Here is a 21,181-nt window from a genome sequence, read left to right as displayed (position 1 = left end):
TTTATATATGTACATAATTTTTTTGTATTTAGAGTGACTGAGTGAGTGCGTTTGTCTTGTACCCACCCTTCTCTCTCCACTCCCCTCAGAGCGTCTCTCTCTCTCCTCCTCTCTGCTCTTGTCTATGTGTGTGCGTGCATGTGTGTTTGTGCGTGTTAATGCGTATGTGTGTGGGTGAAACACTTATTTTGGAAGAGTATGACAGGATAATATTAGGGATGCGTGACGACTATTGATTATTGATTTATTTATCTGTCAGGCTCCGTGTTCCGCCATTTATCATCATTTCATACACTTTATAATTGCCTAGTGGCCGTGCCATGGTTTTTCATTTTTAGATAGGACCCCATGAACATTTAAATGCCCATTATCATGACAATTTATTATTGATTTCAACCAATCCCCTTATTGATTTAAATTCATGTAGTATTTTGTATTATTTCATTTCATTCATTTTTGAGTGGTGTCAACCATTCATTCCCAAGACATTTTAAATTCCCTATTATTATAATACTTATTATTTTATTTTTATTTGTACTCTACTCTCTCTTTTTCTCTGCCTGGAACGAGTTCTGCAGGCTCCTACAGGTAGAACTTGTGATCTCACAATTTATTTTTTGGCGTCTTATACGCGACATTAGCTACGTCATTAATAGCGTATTTGATAAGTACATTAGCATACATGTGTTTTTAAGGAGTGATGACCTACATTTTGTTTATTTCTGTCCGTGTTTGCAATGCCATGCCATATTATGCATGATAGTCTTAAAGTCCAGTGCAAATACAGGGCAAAATAGACTTGTGCGTTTATTCTGTCATCATCAAGCTGTGTTTCCTGTGTTAACGGATTAATCACTGCACCATTATTATAGAAAACAATTAAATAGAAAAAAAAATAGAATACTTTGTTTTCTTCTTGAGATATCTTTCTCTCTCTCCCTGTCTCTACGTAACCTCCCTCCAGTTGGTTAATCTCTGTGTAAATGCGTACGTAGAACGCTGGGTCTCTCTCTCTCTATCTCTCTCTCCTTGACCTGTCTCTCTAAGTACTCTCCCTCCATATAAATGTGTAAATGCGTGCTGTGAGAACGTCTGTCTCTCTAAGTACCCTCCCTCCATATAAATGTGTAAATACGTACTGTAAGAACGGTCAGGAGAAGTACAAATATTAATATTATTTTTTATTATTATTTTCATTTTCATTTTTTAAACCATACCCTGTCTACCTACACGCCCTCCTTTCACCATTAGCTGTGTACATGCGCGGTTGGTAGAACAGTCATTTTCATTTTCATTTTTTTTTTTACAACTATACCCTGTTGTTTACCCTGTTGATGAATTGTTTATAATTATTGTTTCATTTCATTCACCAGTTTGTTTTTCTCTTTCTCTTTTATCTCACAGATACGGATCTCTGGTGGTTTCGTGGTCAGGAACAAACCCAGGACAAAGTAATCTAGAGGTCAACAAAAAGTGATGGAGAATAGAGTGAAGGAATGGTGTTGTCGACCTCGAGATCCCTTTTCCCTTAAGTTTATTAGGGTTTGCCCCTAGACCCCGAACCACTCAGAAACAGTATTAGGCCCGACCCACTCAGAACCGGTTCATCAGTATTAGGCCCGACCCCCTAGAACAGTAGGCCTTATTCCATCTGCCCATAGATTTCCCATCGGGAACAAATTAGAATTCCACTCATGTTTCACCATACACATAATTGTTTTATGTTTTTCTGTATTACACTGTATTTTGCTAAAACGCTGTTACCCTTCCCTACCTAGTATTAGGATTAATTTGATCATTCCTTCTCCCCTCAATTAATTAATATTGTATTTTGACGGTTCATTTTCCAGATCCCATATCTGCCACATTATATAGATTATGTAAACTGAATTATCCCATCTTTGGACAATCTAAATTTCCTTCCATTAGGATTCATTATCCCACCTCATCATATTTTATTTTGGACTTCATTTTAGTATTAGGGACCCCTTCCCCTTCCATTTCATTTTGTTATGTTGAGTTTGGCTTGACTAGGCATATATATCCTCCCCTGAATAGACTTGATTCTATATTTGGCCTTTTATGGTACTAATGGACTCGCCAGGAAGCGACACGACATCATCAATTACCCTGTCCCCCCCTCTCCAAGCTCTGCTTGGTATAAGAACCGTTAGGTGCATCTCCGGCCGTTTTCTCCCGTTTGAATCACAGAGATCAAGTATCTGTCACTGAGAAAGTATAGGCTGATATTGTCACCTGTGGGTCACCTGTTATGTCACCCATCCTGGGGGCGGGGCGAAGATTCGGCTCCGACAACGAGCAAAGAAGAACCATCCAGTGTCTGCTCTGATGAGCCACAATGAACATTGCCATGGGCACTTTCGACGGCACAGCGTGCTGCAACATTGCTGAGTTCCTTGGGAACCCCGAAGACCTCGAGAGAGAAAAGTCATTCTGTCTCTCTCCCACAGTACCATCTAAATAAGGAGTGATTGTTTGCCTAGTCTTAAGTCAAAACTATTTTTTATTTTTCATTGTTCCTGTTTCCACTGTTTCCATTCTGGTTCTATTCCCCTCCTGATCCTTAGTATAGAGTTAATTTTTATTTCTCATCTCCCAATTGACCCTTATATTATTTTAATTTAATTCCCTGAAGATTGATTATTGATTATTGATCACATTTGACACTTCATCCACAAAACGTGATGGAGTTGATAGATCATTTTGAGTTATGGTAGATATGTTACTTTGGTATTTTTGTGGACTTGTGTCAATGTTCCCTTTTGGCCCAGACCGTGTTCTCCTTATCCTATTTATGTCATGTCACCATCCACGTGCCTAATCATCTCAGACCTATATTATCCTTTATATTATCATATTTATATTATGGATTGCCTGACGCCAAGTTAAGATTCACTGTCTGTCCCCAGTCAAAAGTTAACAGGGCATACTGAGAGGTCTGTTTTGATAGAACACTGCATGTATTTGACCTTGATGCCTAGTGAGAAAGTAGATAGCCATGCTTTTCTCTGTTAAGAGTTCACCGCTAGCGGGGAAAGAAATGTTATCTTCAGGTTGCCATAGCAACGCCAGCCTCAGTGCTTTCCCGGTCTATGGCTCTCAATGACAGAACTAAGGAAGCTGTCCCGATATCAGTCTCATCAGCCATGTGCTGGTCCAATGAGCGCTGGACAACCAGTGCCAGCGTGGCATAGTGGAAATTAACTGTGTATTCAGCCAATGAAGGTGTATCAACAATTGACGTATTCTACAGTATTAATGCCTGTGAAATGAATTGTTCGAGAGAGACTACCCTGTGCCTTTTGGGGGTACAGGGGAGAGTTATTTGGCTGTATGTGAGTATCATTCTGTCTCTCAGATCTGGAAAATGAATTAGCTAAACCATAATTGTTCTGACTCGACAATCATTCTTCTGGTGGACTCATCTTTTTAATTGACTACTAAAGGTATTTTTCTAAAAGAGTATTTCCTGCTCAGATCAACATTTGGAAGTTGATCTTTCTGCTTAAAGTAATCCTGTTAAAGCTAATTGTTAACCTGTTGTGGTGCTGAGTATTCATCAGTACTTTTAAATACTTTCTTAGAAGTATTTTTATAGTTATAGCTCTGCGTAGCTCTATAATTCAGATATACAGTCCTTTATAACCTTGGTGAATCATTAATTGTCCCTTCTGCATTTTATATGCAACTAATTGGTTTTATCTTAATTATAAATCCATCAGTTTTTATCCCCAAGGGTAGGGCGTTCCATAGCCCAGGACGGTGCTTGGATGGCAAAAGCCCTGTCACCCTTATAGTAGCCTCGGAAACCCAGACGCTTTTATTTCCAGGGAGAAAAAAAAATCTGGGTCCGAGTCCACTTCAATTCGGCATAGAGTAGTGCAAATATCTCTCACTCTCTGCTGATTTCTGATCGTCTGCACCTTTGTTAAATTGACACACACATGTACACACACACACACACACACACACACACACACACACACACACACACACACACTACACTCCTCTCTCTCTGTGTCGCTCTAAGTAATTAGTCTCATGTCGCGCATAGTTTCTCCCGGCGGATCCTGCCAGGAGCTGCCTATGCCATAAAAAGCATAGGTGAGTTCCAGGCTACCCTTATAGTGACTATGTGATTTTTGCCCTCCAGCGCCTTAGCATTAATGGCTGGATTTGTCAAGTCAGCATCAATTGTCTATACTTAACCTTGATTTGTAACTACAGGAAGATCAAGGTTTCTAAATTGCATAGCAATGTCAAATACAATTTGTTTTTCTGATTGTATTCATCACATTATTCACTAACGAGAAACTCACTGCATAGGTGGTATGAACATCCATACATTTGAAAATAAGGAAAGTGCAGTAACAAACTAATTAATTTTAAATATTTTGCAGATTGTAAGCTAAAGACTGGTTTTACCTAAAAGGTTAAACAAGATCTATCCAAACAGTATCTGTTTATACTGTATATCTGTCCATCCGTCCGTCTAGGACGGATGATCGGGTGATCGGAAATCGGGGCCGATCACGTCATTTTCAAATGGTCGGAATCGGATTGGGAGCCAAAAAACGTGACCGGGACATCCCTAGTATCAATTTATATCCATATCAATCATGATATTAGACTGGATCTTGTCTGTGATTTGGGATATTGTACTATTGTGATATGGCGTAAACGTGTTCTATAAATATACATTTCGGATCAGGAAAAATCGTTATCGGCAGATGCTCAAAATCAAATGATCGGAATCGGATCGTTAGCAAAAAAACATAAACATGATCGGGATCCCTAGCAGTGACCTGTTTTCATGAAGTTAGTCTAAGCTTGTTGTGGAAATTGCAGTGTTGTTGTTCAACTTCATAACTCTCCTGCTTTGTGGGTTGAGTTCTTCCAGCGCAGTCGAAAGTTAGTTACTCCCTGTTTGGCTAGAGCTTCACGTAACTGAAGGGGAATAGAAGACATGAGAAGGTTTTTCCTTTATTCACACGTTGACCACAAAAAAACTGTGTGTGTGTGTGTGTGTGTGTGTGTGTGTGTGTGTGTGTGTGTGTGTGTGTGTGTGTGTGTGTGTGTGTGTGTGTGTGTGTGTGTGTGTGTGTGTGTGTGTGTGTGTTGAGTTGATTACCTGTTGTAGGAGTTGGTCATTAATGTCTGGATCTGTCAGGTCATCATCAGTCTGAATCTTCATCCTCATCACCTTCACTTCCTGAACAGCTGCTCCCAAAACACACACACGCGAAATAAAAACCAAAACAATTAGGACCATACTAATGATCTTGATCTGTGCTAAAAACATTATGAGTTGTGTTGTGAAGAAGACTCACCTCTGTGGCAGATGAACTCTAGCTTTGCTACACATACTATATCAGCCCATTTCTGTTTACGATTAACGGCTCCACAATGATCCTTTCCACCCTTATTATCGGGCTCTCCTTCAGCCCAGTGTGTGAAGGACATGTTGGTCTGGTCAGACCATGTCCATGCTACTCTGTGAAGGCCGATCCATGGATACTGACCTGGTATCAATAATGATGCAACTTGGTTGTTCTCTTCAGCATTTTTGATAACAGCCAGGTCTGTGTAAAGACGTCTGCAGTGTTGCTGGGCAGCCTTCCATGATAATTGCATCTCAACTAAAATAAATGTCTGCTGGACACCTAGAGAAGAGAACAGTGAAATAGTGTTGGAAACACTTGCTATGCATTCAATATATTACTACTTATAAAGCTAATTAGAGCTAATTAATAGAATTCTTCATCACCATAATATGGTATATTATATATAATCTGAAACCAATTATGGTTTGTGTGTGTGTGTGTGTGTGTGTGTGTGTGTGTGTGTGTGTGTGTGTGTGTGTGTGCGTGCGTGCGTGCGTGCGTGCGTGCGTGCGTGGATTGTACAGCGTTGGCAATTTGTTTTGGCTAAGTTCTTACCATAAAAAAATAGGAATTTAAAAAATTTCAAAAAGTTAGCACATCCAAAAATTAAATAAATGGCGGACAAAGTACTCACATTTCCATTTCTTTATTGGCACACACCAAAAAGGAACGCTTACGCGTTTCGGCTATTCAGCCTTCATCATGCTCTGATGAAGTACTTTGTCTGCCGTTTATTTAATTTTTGGATGTGCTACCTTTTTAGAATGTTTTAAATTCCTATTTTTTGATGTATACTGGATTTGGGTTTCCACTGAAAACCATTGCTGATACGCAACCTCTTTTTCTCATTAAGTTCTTACCATAACAGACAAAATATCTTTTTTCTCCACAGTGAGCATCATACCAATAACTATCAGCACTGACTATCACACAGAGGTCTCTGGCTTTATAATAATTTGGCTCGCCAGAACGCCAGTTACGATACTCTGCCCTGATCGGTGCATCGACTGTTGACCATCTCCAAGAGTTGACATCATGGCCTATGGTTCCCTTCCAGGATGTGGGGTCATCATACAGTCCAAACCATATTATTTTTGTCCCAGGGTTGTCGGTGATGACTGCTTTGAGACTCTTCACATCTTCCATGTTCTCTACGGTGGCCAGGTCAGTGTACTTCTCTCTGCAGTAGCTCCGAGCTTCATTCCAGGTCATTTTCACGTTAACATAGTGATATTCACGAAGCACACAACAGGAGGGTATGTAGAAGCCTGAAGGTCAAGAATAGTGGATTTAGAGCTGGATGCATGAATATTTTTTAAATATGTTTAGCTATGCTTTGGTTTTGAATTAAATATTGCAGAGGGGTCCCATGTTGTCTGCTATAACCCAGTGTACTTAAATCATTGAGTACCACAGACGAATAACAGTCTAAGTCCACACTATTGATCCATAATATATAAATGATAGATAAGGGTTCAGGACAACGAGGCCTTTTCGTGGAGGGGTCAGTCTGAAATTTGGACTTAGACTGTTTTTCGTCTGTGGTACTCATTATATGAATACAATCTATATTGCATAATTTATTCTCCTTAGAACATCATACATTTTGGTAAAGCACACCTTCAAGTGTAATATTGTGATTATACAGTTACCAACAAACCGCATCAAGGGGCAATTAACTATCAAAATAAAAATAATGTTTCTCTAGTCCTATCTCTGTTTCCCTGTAAATAGAAGAGTTAATTTGACTGAGACGTTAAAGGGCTCCTCCACCCCTTTTGTAACCATTGTTATTTTAATAATGATTAAGACACAACCAATAACCAGAGACGCCTGAGGCGAGGTCGCTTCTCTTCTCTGCGACGTTGACAGCAGACTGCTGCAGGTCGACGTTGACAGCAGACTGCTGCAGGTCGACGTTGACAGCAGACTGCTGCAGGTCGACGTTGACAGCAGACTGCTGCAGGTCGACGTTGACAGCAGACTGCTGCAGGGTGAGGTTGACAGCAGACTGCTGCAGGTCGACGTTGACAGCAGACTGCTGCAGGGTGAGGTTGACAGCAGACTGCTGCAGGGCGAGGTTGACAGCAGACTGCTGCAGGTCGACGTTGACAGCAGACTGCTGCAGGGTGAGGTTGACAGCAGACTGCTGCAGGGCGAGGTTGACAGCAGACTGCTGCAGGGCGAGGTTGACAGCAGACTGCTGCAGGTCGACGTTGACAGCAGACTGCTGCAGGTCGACGTTGACAGCAGACTGCTGCAGGTCAACGTTGACAGCAGACTGCTGCAGGGCGAGGTTGACAGCAGACTGCTGCAGGGCGAGGTTGACAGCAGACTTCTGCAGGTCGAGGTTGACAGCAGACTGCTGCAGGGCGAGGTTGACAGCAGACTGCTGCAGGGCGAGGTTGACAGCAGACTGCTGCAGGGCGAGGTTGACAGCAGACTGCTGCAGGTCGACGTTGACAGCAGACTGCTGCAGGGTGAGGTTGACAGCAGACTGCTGCAGGGCGAGGTTGACAGCAGACTGCTGCAGGGCGAGGTTGACAGCAGACTGCTGCAGGTCGACGTTGACAGCAGACTGCTGCAGGTCGACGTTGACAGCAGACTGCTGCAGGTCAACGTTGACAGCAGACTGCTGCAGGGCGAGGTTGACAGCAGACTGCTGCAGGGCGAGGTTGACAGCAGACTTCTGCAGGTCGAGGTTGACAGCAGACTGCTGCAGGGCGAGGTTGACAGCAGACTGCTGCAGGGCGAGGTTGACAGCAGACTGCTGCAGGGCGAGGTTGACAGCAGACTGCTGCAGGTCGACGTTGACAGCAGACTGCTGCAGGGCGAGGTTGACAGCAGACTGCTGCAGGTCGACGTTGACAGCAGACTGCTGCAGGTCGACGTTGACAGCAGACTGCTGCGCTTTGCATGGGGGGTCAGATCAACATGGAATGAATTAATTCTGTACTGGCCATAAGGCTGTACCTTAGCCCTGTTTTTAGGACTCGAACTTCGGCAGGAATTTTCGAGCAAAGATCCGAACCATTCGTTTCTAATTAATTTAAAAAATAACCTTCGAGCTCCAAACCTCCTAGTGCTTTTAACCAGACTGCAATTCATAACACACCATTATTAATAACATCTAAACATGTAACATGTAAACACAACATGAACATAGTAGTATTATGCATATCGCATTCTCGCCGAGATATATTTTCGAGAAAAAATAAAAAAACGAATAATTCAAGCCCATTAAGATTCGATTGCCAACCCTAACGAGCGAACGTTCGAACGCCCGAATGTTCGGGGACAGCCTTAACTGGCCATATAAGGAGCCAGTGTCTTGAGTGTACAGGGTTTGATGAGGTCAGATCAACATATGGAATGTCAGATCATGTCAGCTCCATACAGTATATGGAGATCTAAGGGTGGTAGCGGGGACATTCTCTTGAGTGTACAGGGTTTGGCCCAGGTTGGGCCGGGCCTTAAATTTCGGGCCTGTTGAGAACTCGACTGACTGCCGAGCATGGCTGCACTAATAGATTTGGGGCAGGCCTGTCTAGAGTTTGAATGGACAGGTATCAGTCAAAAGGGAGACATCGAAGAGGAAGGATCAACATATAGAATGTCAGAACAGGTTATGACATATATCCATATATGGAGATCTAGGGGTTTGAGGTTTGAGGTCAGATGTAGAGTTGCTGGTTAATATTGATGACATCAGGGATCCCTGATGATGTCAGATGATGTCACGAGACCTGGGCACCATATATGGTGCCAGACATACACTGGTGCCCGACACACTGGCGGGAAATGCACGATTCCATAGTTAACTGCGACCTTTGGTCGCAATAATGTGTGTGTAATATGGTGTTTGTAGATATTTTAGTTTTCCAAAGTGTCTGTGATGTGATGTCACAGACACTGGTCTCATTTCCTTCTTGGACTACATGTTGTCTCTGCAGTAAGACAGCCCATATGGGGTGTCTCCCAACCACAAGTGCACCAAAGCATTATGGTCATTGTCGGAATTCAGCAGTCCAGTCAAACCCGAGTCAAACACACAGACTTCATTATGCAAATTTCAAATTGTGCTACTGTTATCTAGTACACATACTATTAACACATTCCATCCGTAGGACGTCTGTAAATGTCATAGGGAATCCAATCGACGGATGCATACTGTGTAGACGTCCTAGCGCATCCTCAATGATATCAGGCGAGAGAAGAATATTCTGAATTTTTTCCTTCTTTTTTTTTGAGTCGGACTCTCGGCCACCGTCATATTATTCAAATTCAAAGTCAAATTATCCTGATTTTCAGGGGAAAGTTAATGATGGTTGTTTTGGATCAACTGAATTGATCACCTCAATACTTAATCTGATCACCTGGAAGGAGAAGTGGTTGCCCACCCCTACACTTTGTTGTATGATAAATATTGAAAACAGCTTATCTACAAGGCCACAACCTGTCCAATAGCAACTATTCATTTTAGTTGTGAGCTTTTTGCCGTGCCACCGGGGTTAATGTGATTACATTAAAAACAGGACCTCAGGACCTTTTAAAAACGAGTTGATAATTCCAGCAGTCATCTTGTATCCCTCGTTATAGGTAGCAAATAATTGTAGTTTATCAGAGAGTTGTCTTAGCTGTTGTGTTTCAATACAAATGGCCAAAGCACTTGAAATTAAAAAGCTAATTAGAGTGCAGGGGCGGCAGTGGCTCCGGGCTACCCCAGAGTTAGTGTTGAAGTGTCCTTGAGCAAGACACTGAACCCCTAATTCATCCTGATGTGCTGGTTGGTGCCTTGCATGGTTTCCGCTGCCATCGGTGTATGAATGTGTGTGAATGGGTGAATGTAATGCACAATCTATGTAAAGCGCCTTGGATAAAGGCGCTATATAAATGCACCATTTACCATTTACTATTTACCAATAACAACACACTCCATGGCCTTACCAGAGAGGAGGATGATCAGCAGTAATGTATAATCCATAGCTGCTCTGTGAGAAAATAAATAAGAGTTCTATAAACAGTTATAAACACAATAAAGCACAGACATGATTCATTCATAGTGTGACTTTAATGCCACAACTTAAACATCACTACATTACTATCATGGTATAAAAGGAAAATAACATTTGTTATATCATTTACATGCAGTATACATAAAAAAAAGCCCTGTCCTTAACAGAATATAGCTTTGTGGTGTGGTGAGCAAAATATATTGATTGTTGGAGCCTCCATTTGTTTATAGAAAATGAATAAAAAAACCTGATTTGAAGGATACATTATACGCTTTTGTTAAACTTTTAGATTTACCTTTTCACTGTGCATTTATAATACATTACAGACAACAAAAACATTGAAAGGTTTATTCCCCATAGCATCATCATTGGTTAAGGGCGGGAACCCCTTTTGGTGTTTTAAGCATTATGTTATAATTTAGCTGTTGAAAAATAGCAGATCTACAAGCTCATAGTGCGGCACCGAGTGCCACACTATGAGCTTGTATATGTATGTATATGTATATTTTTGACTATCACTGACATAATAGAAACATGAGGTATTTCAGAAAACTGTCAGGATTTAGAAGACATTTCTTTTAATTTCAACGTCAGGCCTAAATGGGTTAAGGGTGCAGTCACACCAAACTTTTATTCTGCCAATGCTTTTCAATGAGCAGAGTGCCTTTTTTTATTTATTTTTATCTGTGAATGGCAACAAATCGCTGCGTTCCCATCTGCGGCAGGCATAATTAATGTTATATATGAGGTCACTGGGATACAGTAACAGTCTTCTAACCAAATACTTGTGAATAGATAATGATAAAGTACACTTACCTTTCGAACACGCAATGTGTGATGTTGGTTTTATCAAAGAAATGTAACTATATGGAGTGCGTCTTTCACATAACCTGAACTTTAATGATGGTCATGCTCCACCAGCACTGCTATGGTCATGCTGCAAGCTTTTAATTATTTTCATATGCAAATTTTTAGGATTAGGATTATGGAAAATGTCCCCTTTTGGTTGCTGCAGCTGGGCTGCCATGTGGTTGTCTTGTTAACAAACATATTATTCCAACAACATCCACAAATGTCCAAGCATTTTCAAGATGTTTCACAAATAATTTGACATGGAACTTGTAGACCGGCTGTTATAGGGGGACTGTCTGGAACCCTAATTTAAATAATCCTCTGGGATCACAAAGTGTGGAAGCTGAACAGAAGGTGAAATGCTTTTACACAATACACCTGAGGAAGATATGTGTAGCCTATTGCTGATTATGTACTAGAGCAGGGGTTCTCAACCTTTTTGGCCGGGGACCCCCGAAAATGCTTTGGCAACGTCTCGGGACCCCCGCCCCGCCCCCTCCCGACCCCCAATATAAATTGACTGCTACAATAACCTTAATAATAGAGACAATACACCATAAATAAATACTGAAACCGTCATCATTAGGGAAGGTGTATGCATGTACTATGTGTACTATATGTAAATTCTTCATTTCCACTTTACAGCCATTCAGTTGCAAAAGAAATAATAATTTTTTTGAAAATAATTTGGGGACCCCCCAAAATAATTTGGTACCCCTCGAGGGGTCGCGACCCACGGGTTGAGAACCCCTGTACTAGAGCAGCGGTCCCCAAACTTTATTGGCCGTGCACCCCCTGTTACCTCCTGACCGCACCCCCCAGCGCCAAGTCTCGTTGTATTTGGCCAAAAGTTATAAATGTTTTAATATAATTATGGCAAATAATCACAGAATGTCACTGCACTGAGAGACATGCATCTGCTGTATACTCCCGCAGCTGCTCTATACATCTTTTTACAACAGTGGTTTACTGGATTTTGCCGTTTGTGCTGCTAAATAACAGCGTAAAACCACCATTACCCTTTTCATGTGGCGCACCCCTAGAAGGTGTCCGCGCACCACAAGGGGTGCACGCACCACAGTTTGGAACCATGTACTAGAGTAATGCCACTGTAATTTAATGCGTTAGATCCATTATATACTACTGTATATGGTTTCTATGTTAATATGTTACTGGTAATTCAACTTGTTTTGTGGCAACATGCAAGTAGGAAATGTATATTATATTATTATAACTATATTCTGCACTTTTATTCTTTTATTGGGGGTGTAACAATGCAGTCATTGTATCGATGTATCGACTCTGTTATCCAAAGATTCATCAATATTTAAACGGCAATACTTCTTCTTCTTCAAGTCCATAGCAATCTCAGGTGTCGTTCTGCCAATATCGGGCACAGGCCACAGCTGATGGGGTATAGGTTCTGCCAGGTCTTCTGGACTGCACCGGGGGGCATCGGCACATTCCAGTAGGTGGGACATTGTCTGTACTGATCCACAGCTGCATGTGTCTTCTGTTTGGTAGTTCCAGACTTTCATCAGTGCTTTGCACCATCCCCTGTTCCACACGCAGTGACTTCCAGTTTGTCCAGCCAAGGTCGTGGCCACTAGCGATGCTTTCTGTTGGTGTTATTCCTCTGTCCAGCCATTCAAGAGCGCGCATGTCACTTTTCCATTCATCTTGCCAGATGTTGACCCTTGCTGCTGGTTTGGTTGTCTGGAGGGGCAAGACTGTCTGCACAAAACCGGCTCTATGGGAGCCTGCGTGGGGGTGCTACGTGGCCATGCAAAGGGTGTCTAATGTCTATCTCCTGTATTCTCTGTTCATCTTGAGCGATACAGGCGTCTGATGTGCAATACTAAGTACTTAATACCTTGTACAGTATATACTGTAGCATGTTAAGACAAGACAGAGAGGTTTCGTTACTCAACGCAGGGTTCCATATCGCTTCACTTCTATCAAGAATGTCTAACCTCTACCAGTAAGACGCCTGGGAGCGAGAAGCGACCTCGCCCTTGCACTGGCCATATATGGAGCGTATCTTGAGTGTACAGGGTGTGATAAGGTCAGATCAAGTATGGAATGTCAGGACAGGTCACCTCCATATATGGAGATCTAAGGGTGGCAGCGGGAAACGTGTATTGAACATTCAGGGTTTGATGAGGGCCCAGGTAGGGCCAGGCCTTAATTTTCGGGCCTATTGAGAACTCTAGTTTTCGCCGACTGCTAGGCGCGGCTGCACAAATAACTTTAGGGCAGGCCCGTCTAGAGTTTAAATGGACAGGTATCTGTCAATAGGGAGACATTGAAAGGGAAGGATGGATGGGGAACGATCAACATACTATATGGAATGTCATAACAGGTTCTGGCATATATCCATATACTAATATTGATGACATCAGGGATCTCCATATATGGGCTTAATTGTGACAGCAGGTTGCATTTACTATGACATCAGGGATCTCCCTGAGGATGTCATGCGATGTCACGAGACCTGGGCACCATATATGGGGTTTTCCCAAGCCCCCAGTAAGGCTATCCAATGTTGAAGATGCCACTACCTACTGGCGAAATGTGGAATTGCAGCACTTCAATGGAGGTGGACGGACGTTCATGATGTCACGTGCGTAAGCCCGGACCTCAAAATTGAGGTCCGGGGCTAGGCTAGGCTAAACTTCCGCTCGCTCGAGCCATTGAGTTATAATTATACTTCCGGCAGTCTTCCGGGTGCTTCAAAACGCCACTGAGAAACTTCCACTGAAATGAATATCGGGGGGGTGGGGCTAATGCTCCGGTTCAGTCTCTATCCTTTATATCTCTATGTATGGGGATTTTGAATGATACACTGACTGACTGACGGGAAATGCATAATTCCATAGTTAACTGTGACCTTTGCGGCAACCGGCAACCACAGTGGTTATCATGAGACTGTCACAATATGATCATATATTGATCACAGTCAGGGATCTCCATATATGGGCATAACAGGGATTGTATTAGGGTATCAGCTGGGAATGCCCATGTATGGAACTTTTTCATGTGATGTGACGATGATGTCACGATGACCATGGGCACCTGGGGGACTGATGTCACGTGATGTCACAATGACCTGGGGGATTGCCTGGGGTGAGCGACGGGGATTTGAGTTAGGTGGCGTGTCAGAGTGACGGGGATTGTGAGTGTGGTGACAAAAACGCAAGGTTTCATAGTTATCTGCGACCTCCGGTTGCAATCAATAAATCAGTGCAATCTCTGTGTTCATATCAAGGTGTGCGTTGTGTGTTAGAATAATATGCCTTTGTATTAGCCAGAGAATCACTGTGTTTACTTATTTACGTATGTCCATAATAATGAAGTCTTCCCTTAAAAGAAAAATCTGGCACTATCCACACTTAATGTTCCATGCAGATTGAATCATTTTAAATGATTGAATTGTATCGTATCGCCATAAATGAATGAAATTGTCCATGCATCATAACGTCAACCTGCATGTATCGTGATGCGCATCGCATCACTGTTAAAAACATATCACTATTTTATTTTATTTAAAAATGTGTCCCATTTTATCCTTCTAACCGCTAGCATTAATTGAAAAATCACACCCGTGTGAACTGGTGCAAGGTCTTATATAGCCTGATCAGCTATGGTCTGACGTAATGTCAGTGACCATAGTAACCATGCTAATTTTTTGGGTCCCACGTACAGGTACACACACGTACAGGTACACACATACATAGACACATAGATACTGTAAAATAGCTCGAACCAGTGCTGGTTATTTAGTTAGGACCCACGACAGTGGTGTTCGATACGAACTTAACCGGGATGTAGAAACCTCTACTTCAATGCTCTACGGTTGCTTAGCCATTAGCCAGTTATTCTATCCCATCTAGAAGACTCGTGCCAAAGGTAATAGAAGCTATCCAAAGTATATGGGTGGTAAAGCCAGATACCTTGGTTCGTATGTGTTGACATGTTGGAGATACCGTGTACGTTGTTTGGTATCTCAGGTTTAGAAGCCATGGGAGCCGCCTTTTATGCTGTGCAAGTCTAGTGTTACGATGATGTCACCACTGTGTATATCCATCTTTGGAGTTTCTACATTAATCTGATGTCAGCGCTGGATATCGCTGTTGTCTCCATATATGGGACTATGGGTTATCCCATATATGGAACTCTAAGTGAAAGCCTTCGCAACAGATACAGACAAAGCTGGTTATTGGAGTGGTTTGCACTCAAAAATTAGGATCTAATTTACGCCAGCATTTTTTCCAGTTGAGCTCTTATTTTAAAAAGCCACATTTCCGGTCCACCGGAGGTCAACATAACCTATAGGAAGCTGAACGGAGCCTGGACAGGCCTTGTTTACAAGATGAATCCAAACCGGGGCACTGGAGAGCTCCACATCGCCGTCTCTGTGCCGCCAAAGAAACGTTGTTTTGACCAAAAATGCCATCTGGGACAAGGAATAGGAGATACAGGCGATTGAAGGAAACGGCTAGAATGGATTATTATGGCGAGGTCGATCTAAAATGGGCGATCCATTGTCATGACAACAGCTAGCTACCCGATGCTAATGTAAGTAGCATTATGGCTCGATCGATCGAATGCACTATAAAAGCGAAATTGCCATTGCTCTACGCCAATGGCGTTAAGCGTAGTATTAAGAAATAGGCTTCAATTGACCTAGATCTACCTTATGTAAGGTACTTTGAATTGTCATTGTGCATAGCATTTGATATTCAAATACATTTGACTTGACTTGTCATGTCCAGCCATGTCCTCCTCTCCCTCCGGCAGTAATGTACTAGTTCGTATTCAAAATGTACTTAAAGTACCAAAAGTAAAAGAAGGCTTACTCATTATGCAGACCATTTAATATACATTTCACAACATTTAAAATGTATAAAAATCCTATATAGTAGTAGTGTGTCTGGGTCTACCTGGGTCTACCTCTCCTTTAAAATTTCACAAATGACCATCACCTGTGTCATTCTGACATTTGCGTAGCTTTTCAGGCCTTCTGCCTTCAAATCCAGTCCTGGTGTATGTAGTTTTATTCAAATCAATATTGACTTATGGCCACTTGCAGTCTTAAACAGTACTGTCATCATCATCTATTTATAGGCTATTTTTAGGATGCTCACAAACTCAAAGGTGAGTGTAAAACACCTTATCACTGACATAATCCTTCAGAAAAGTAACAATGTGACTGAAAGGTCTTTCCTCCTATCATTCATCAGACAAGTGGATACTGATTTTTAAAGGTGTCATCTTCACTGGCACCGTATTAACGACCACCTAGAATGGTGCGGTCGCACCTGACGTAAATGAGCTAATAGAGAAGAGACTGTTTTCTCTCCCTATATAGCGCATAAACAGACATAAAGACTTGACTTAGACTAAAATACTCAGAAGAAAGTCGGAGGCAGACAGGCAGGCAGAGTGGTTCCGGAGTTCAGTTTTATTCTCAGAGACAAAGTACAAAACTCACCACCAGCTAACGGCATGTGGGCAACTAACGAACACAGTCATTTTAGTAGGATCTTTATACAGCACAGGACAAAGACAACAAAGGGAAGGTAAAGTTTCCCCAACCCCCCTGAAGTCTAAAGTGGTCAACATGTCCATATATGGTATTGGTCACAGAGGAGCACAGCAGGAGACCTGGCCGTTTGCTGCTATCAGCAAGCCAGATCTATCTAGCATACAGCTGCCCCTCCTATAGAGCGTCGCAGTCCCGCCTCCTACCCTGGACCAGGAAATGAAACCCAATGCATTTTCCTCATAGACATTTCAGAAAGTATTTATTTAAAGACGGTTACGCCGCGGACAAAGCCAACTCGAGTCGTGACAACTCATGACAACACAAACAATATTTTGGACCAAACAAATAATTAGAAAGAAGAAGAAAACGGCAGGTTACAACACTTTTTTTGTTGTTTTTCTTCTTTGTAATTATTTGTTTGGTCCAAAATATTGTTTGTGTTGTCATGAGTTGTCACGACTCGAGTTGGCTTTGTCCGCGGCGTAACCGTCTTTAAATAAATACTTTAAAAAATGTCTATGAGGAAAATGCATTGGGTTTCATTTCCTGGTCCAGGGTAGGAGGCGGGACTGCGACGCTCTATAGGCGTTGGTCAGAGCAGAAGTTAAATCTCTATTTTTTAGGAGAGACAACTAAATGTTATATTTTAGTTCTAAACAATTACTTATGCTGTTATTAATGAAATGTGGTTCCATAATACACCACACACCCAAAGTGCTTCATTCATTTATTTATTTTTAAGTTAAAAAAAGAATAAAGTCTGTCTGTCTGTCTGTCTGTCTGTCTGTCTGTCACCTGTTGGTCACCTGTTTTCATGAAGTTAACCTACAGTATAGGGTATGCGCGTGACGTCATCATCAAACCAGGAAGTTATGCAGGAATGCCTACTGAGTGGCTAAAAACTACTTTCTGGCCTTGACAGCCCATGCATCCAAACAGAAAAGTCATATCTAATTGCATTAAACGACATTCAACAATGTTAAGCTCACTTTGCCTGTCACTTTATGCATGCGCATACCCTCTATAGGCTTGATGTGTAAATTGCAGTATGTTCTTCAACTTCAGAACTCTCCCGTTTTGTGGGTTGAGTTCTTCCAGCGCACTCGAAAGTTAGTTACTCCCTGTTTGGCTAGAGCTTCACGTAACTGTAGAGGAATAGAAGACAAAGATTGACAGCAAGAAAACAGGAGAGAGTGAGTGAGTGAGTGAGTGAGTGAGTGAGTGATTGAGTGAGTGAGTGAGTGAGTGAGTGAGTGAGTGAGTGAGTGAGTGAGTGAGTGAGTGAGTGAGTGCGTGCGTGCGTGCGTGCGTGCGTGCGTGTGCGCGCACATTCATCTGAATCAATACATATCCTTGTCTAGGATTTGAGTTGATTACCTGTTGTAGGAGTTGATCATTCATGTCTGGATCTGTCAGGTCAGCATCAGTCTGAATCTTCATCCTCATCACCTTCACTTCCTGAACAGCTGCTCCCAAAACACAAACGCATGCGGAATAAAAACCAAAACAATGATATAATATAGGACCATACTAATGATCTTGATCTGTGCTAAAAACTTGAAACCTGAGTCGTGTTGACGTGTTGTGAAGAAGACTCACCTCTGTGGCAGAAGAACGCAAACTTTTTATCACATTTTGTATCAACCCATTTAAATTGTGGGGAATACACGACTCCACAATGTTCCTTTCCAGACAAATTATCGGGCTCTCCTTCAGCCCAGTGTGTGAAGGACAGGTTGGTCTGGTCAGACCATGTCCATGCTACTCTGTGAAGGCCGATCCATGGATCATTTGAACTATAATTTGTTTGCAATAAAGACGCAGCTTGGTTGTTCTCTTCAGCAGTTTTGATAACAGCCAGGTCTGTGTAAAGACTTCTGCAGTGTTGCTGGGCCGCCTTCCATGATAATATCGTATTGACTAAAATAAATTTCTGCTGGACACCATTTTTATCTAGGGAAGAAAAGGTAAGAAAACAATTAAATACGTACCTACAGACCTACAGACAGATTATGAACTTTAACTTGTTTTGTATGTAAAATAAATCTGTGTACAGAATGTGTGCATGCATAATGTGTGTGTACGTGAATGCAGTAGACTGTGTATGTTGAGTATGACCAGATTATTTTTTATTGTAAGGGCAAGTTCTTACCATCATAACACAGAAATGGTCTTTGATTACAGGTGACATCCCTCCAAAAACCATTACGACTGATTGCCACACAGAGTTCTCTGGCTTTATAATAATTTGGCGGTCGGTCAGAACGCCAGTTATGATACTCTGCCCTGATCGGTGCATCGGTTGCTGACCATCTCCAAGAGTTGACATCATGGCCTATGGTTCCCTTCCAGGATGTGGGGTCATCATACAGTCCAAACCATATTATTTCTGTCCCAGGGTTGTCTATGTCGACTGCTTTGAGACTCTTTTTTTTCTCTATGGTGGCCAGGTCAGTGTACTTCTCTCTGCAGTAGCTCCGAGCTTCATTCCAGGTCATGTTCAAGTTAACATAGTGATATTCACGAAGCACACACCAGGAGGGTATGTAGAATCCTGCAGGTCAAAAATAGTGAATTTAGAACTGGATGAAAATGTATCCCAGCCATTGTGCTCTCTCTGTGTTTCTCTCTCTCTCTCTCTCTCTGTCTGTCTGTCTGTCTGTCTGTCTGTCTGTCTGTCTGTCTGTCTGTCTGTCTGTCTGTCTGTCTGTCTGTCTGTCTGTCTGTCTGTCTGTCTGTCTGTCTGTCTGCCTGCCTGCCTGCCTGCCTGCTAATCTCCGGCACAGCTGGACCGATTGTCGTGAACTTTGCACACACACACACATACTCCCAAGAGGCTGTGTGGAATAATGCCAGCCCCAATTACTTGCGCAAGCAGAGCGCGCAAGTACTAGTTTCGCCCAGGAGTGCGTATAGCTGGGCCGGTAATTTCGGATTATGTTTTACATTTTCGAGGGGCACTAGCTAACATTAAATGCCATTAACAATAAAGATAACTTTGTTTTGACACAGTTTGTTTTACATCACCATCACATCACCTAATCATAGCAACATATAGACTTTAATATATTAGCGCCCCTCACTTCACACGGGTGTGATTTATTTTATCATATTTTTTTACCTAAATCTAACACAATCAACACCCAATGAAGGGCCTCAGAGTCAAACCCAATACTGCACGGTCCAGTTTGGCAGTTTCCCCAAAGGGCCCCTGAGAGCCAAGGTTCCCAAAGGATAATTTGGCCCTGGAATAAGATATATTTAGGCTTCCTCTCTCGAACCTTTGTGTGCAAGAGCTTGCCTTGTAGATTTGCTATTTCTGCCAAATGTTTGCATATTTTGACTTGAATGCTATAGTATAAATCATTCATCACTGGAGATTATGGGGACAGGCCATTGCTTATGATACAAGGTCTGTCATGCAGCTTTATCATTTCTTCATTTTTGAGGGGCGCTAGCCCCTCCTATGTCCAGCTTTGAGTGTTTGTGAAACACAAACATTGAAGACAAAGGTTAGGATGTATGATGATAATAAGAGCGCCCCTCACTTCACACGGGTGTGATTTGTATTAATTTATAAAGCTGTTTTACAAAAGGCAGTAGGCCTACAGGACCGGGTCCGGAACTGTTCTTCTGTATAGTGTGTTGTTGTAGCCGTTGTCAGGAGGACAGTTAAGTTGTTACACTTCAAGAGGAAAGTGTAGTAGTGCTAGTTGCAGCATCAGTTGTGACAAGTCATTTATGTGGAAAATAAATACAAACATGGAATAAATATCGTCGTTCGCCTTGCCGAAAGGGCCACGTGCTTGTAAGTTACATCCAGTTGTTTTGTTTCCCAACTGAGAGAGCAGAGCAACTGACTTAATACTCAGTTTCTTATGTGGACACTTGAAGCTAACAGGCTAACGTTAGCTTTGAGGTAAAGATAACAAGCTGTCCCAGTGTTTAGGTTATTAAATTTTGCTTTTTCTGTTGCTTTCGCAGCCGCTTAGTTCTGTCGCAAACTATTCCACCAATAGTCTGTCGCTGGCAGTCGACTATAACTGTTCAAAATGCTGTTACCATAGCTGTTCTGACGTTAGCAAAGCTTCTATTGTTAGCTACCAGTGGTGGAAAAAGTACTCACATTTTTTACTTCAGTCAGTAAAAATGTACTCGAGTAGATCAAGTGTTGGGATAAGTATACTCATTATGCAGTATGTTTCAGGTTTTCAAAATGTAATCTTCTGGAAATAGCAGATATATGTGTCGCTATTCAATGTGACAATGGCCGAAGTGGTTACTGTACATATTTTGTAATAATAATCTAAATCTACACACCAGTAACTAACGTTTTAAAATAATACTCAGTAAAGTACAGA

At 42.0% G+C, this 21,181-nt stretch overlaps 1 protein-coding gene across 3 annotated transcripts in view; it reads left to right on the top strand.

Moving 5' to 3' along the window:
- The first annotated feature begins 20,497 nt into the window (after nucleotides 1–20,497).
- parga (poly (ADP-ribose) glycohydrolase a) overlaps nucleotides 20,498–21,181 on the top strand; it is a 74,451-nt gene continuing 73,767 nt past the window's right edge. For all 3 annotated transcript variants that reach the window (XM_079512978.1, XM_079512977.1, XM_079512976.1), the window contains exon 1: nucleotides 20,498–20,628. The gene's annotated coding sequence lies outside the window, so the exon portion shown is untranslated. The remainder of the gene's footprint in view (nucleotides 20,629–21,181) is intronic.

This window comes from Electrona antarctica (genome assembly GCF_951216825.1).
Source record: "Electrona antarctica genome assembly, chromosome: 10".
In the NCBI taxonomy this organism is placed as follows: domain Eukaryota; kingdom Metazoa; phylum Chordata; class Actinopteri; order Myctophiformes; family Myctophidae; genus Electrona; species Electrona antarctica.
The sequence above is the reverse complement of the archived record's forward strand: the minus strand, read 5'-3'. Positions and strand labels throughout refer to the sequence as shown.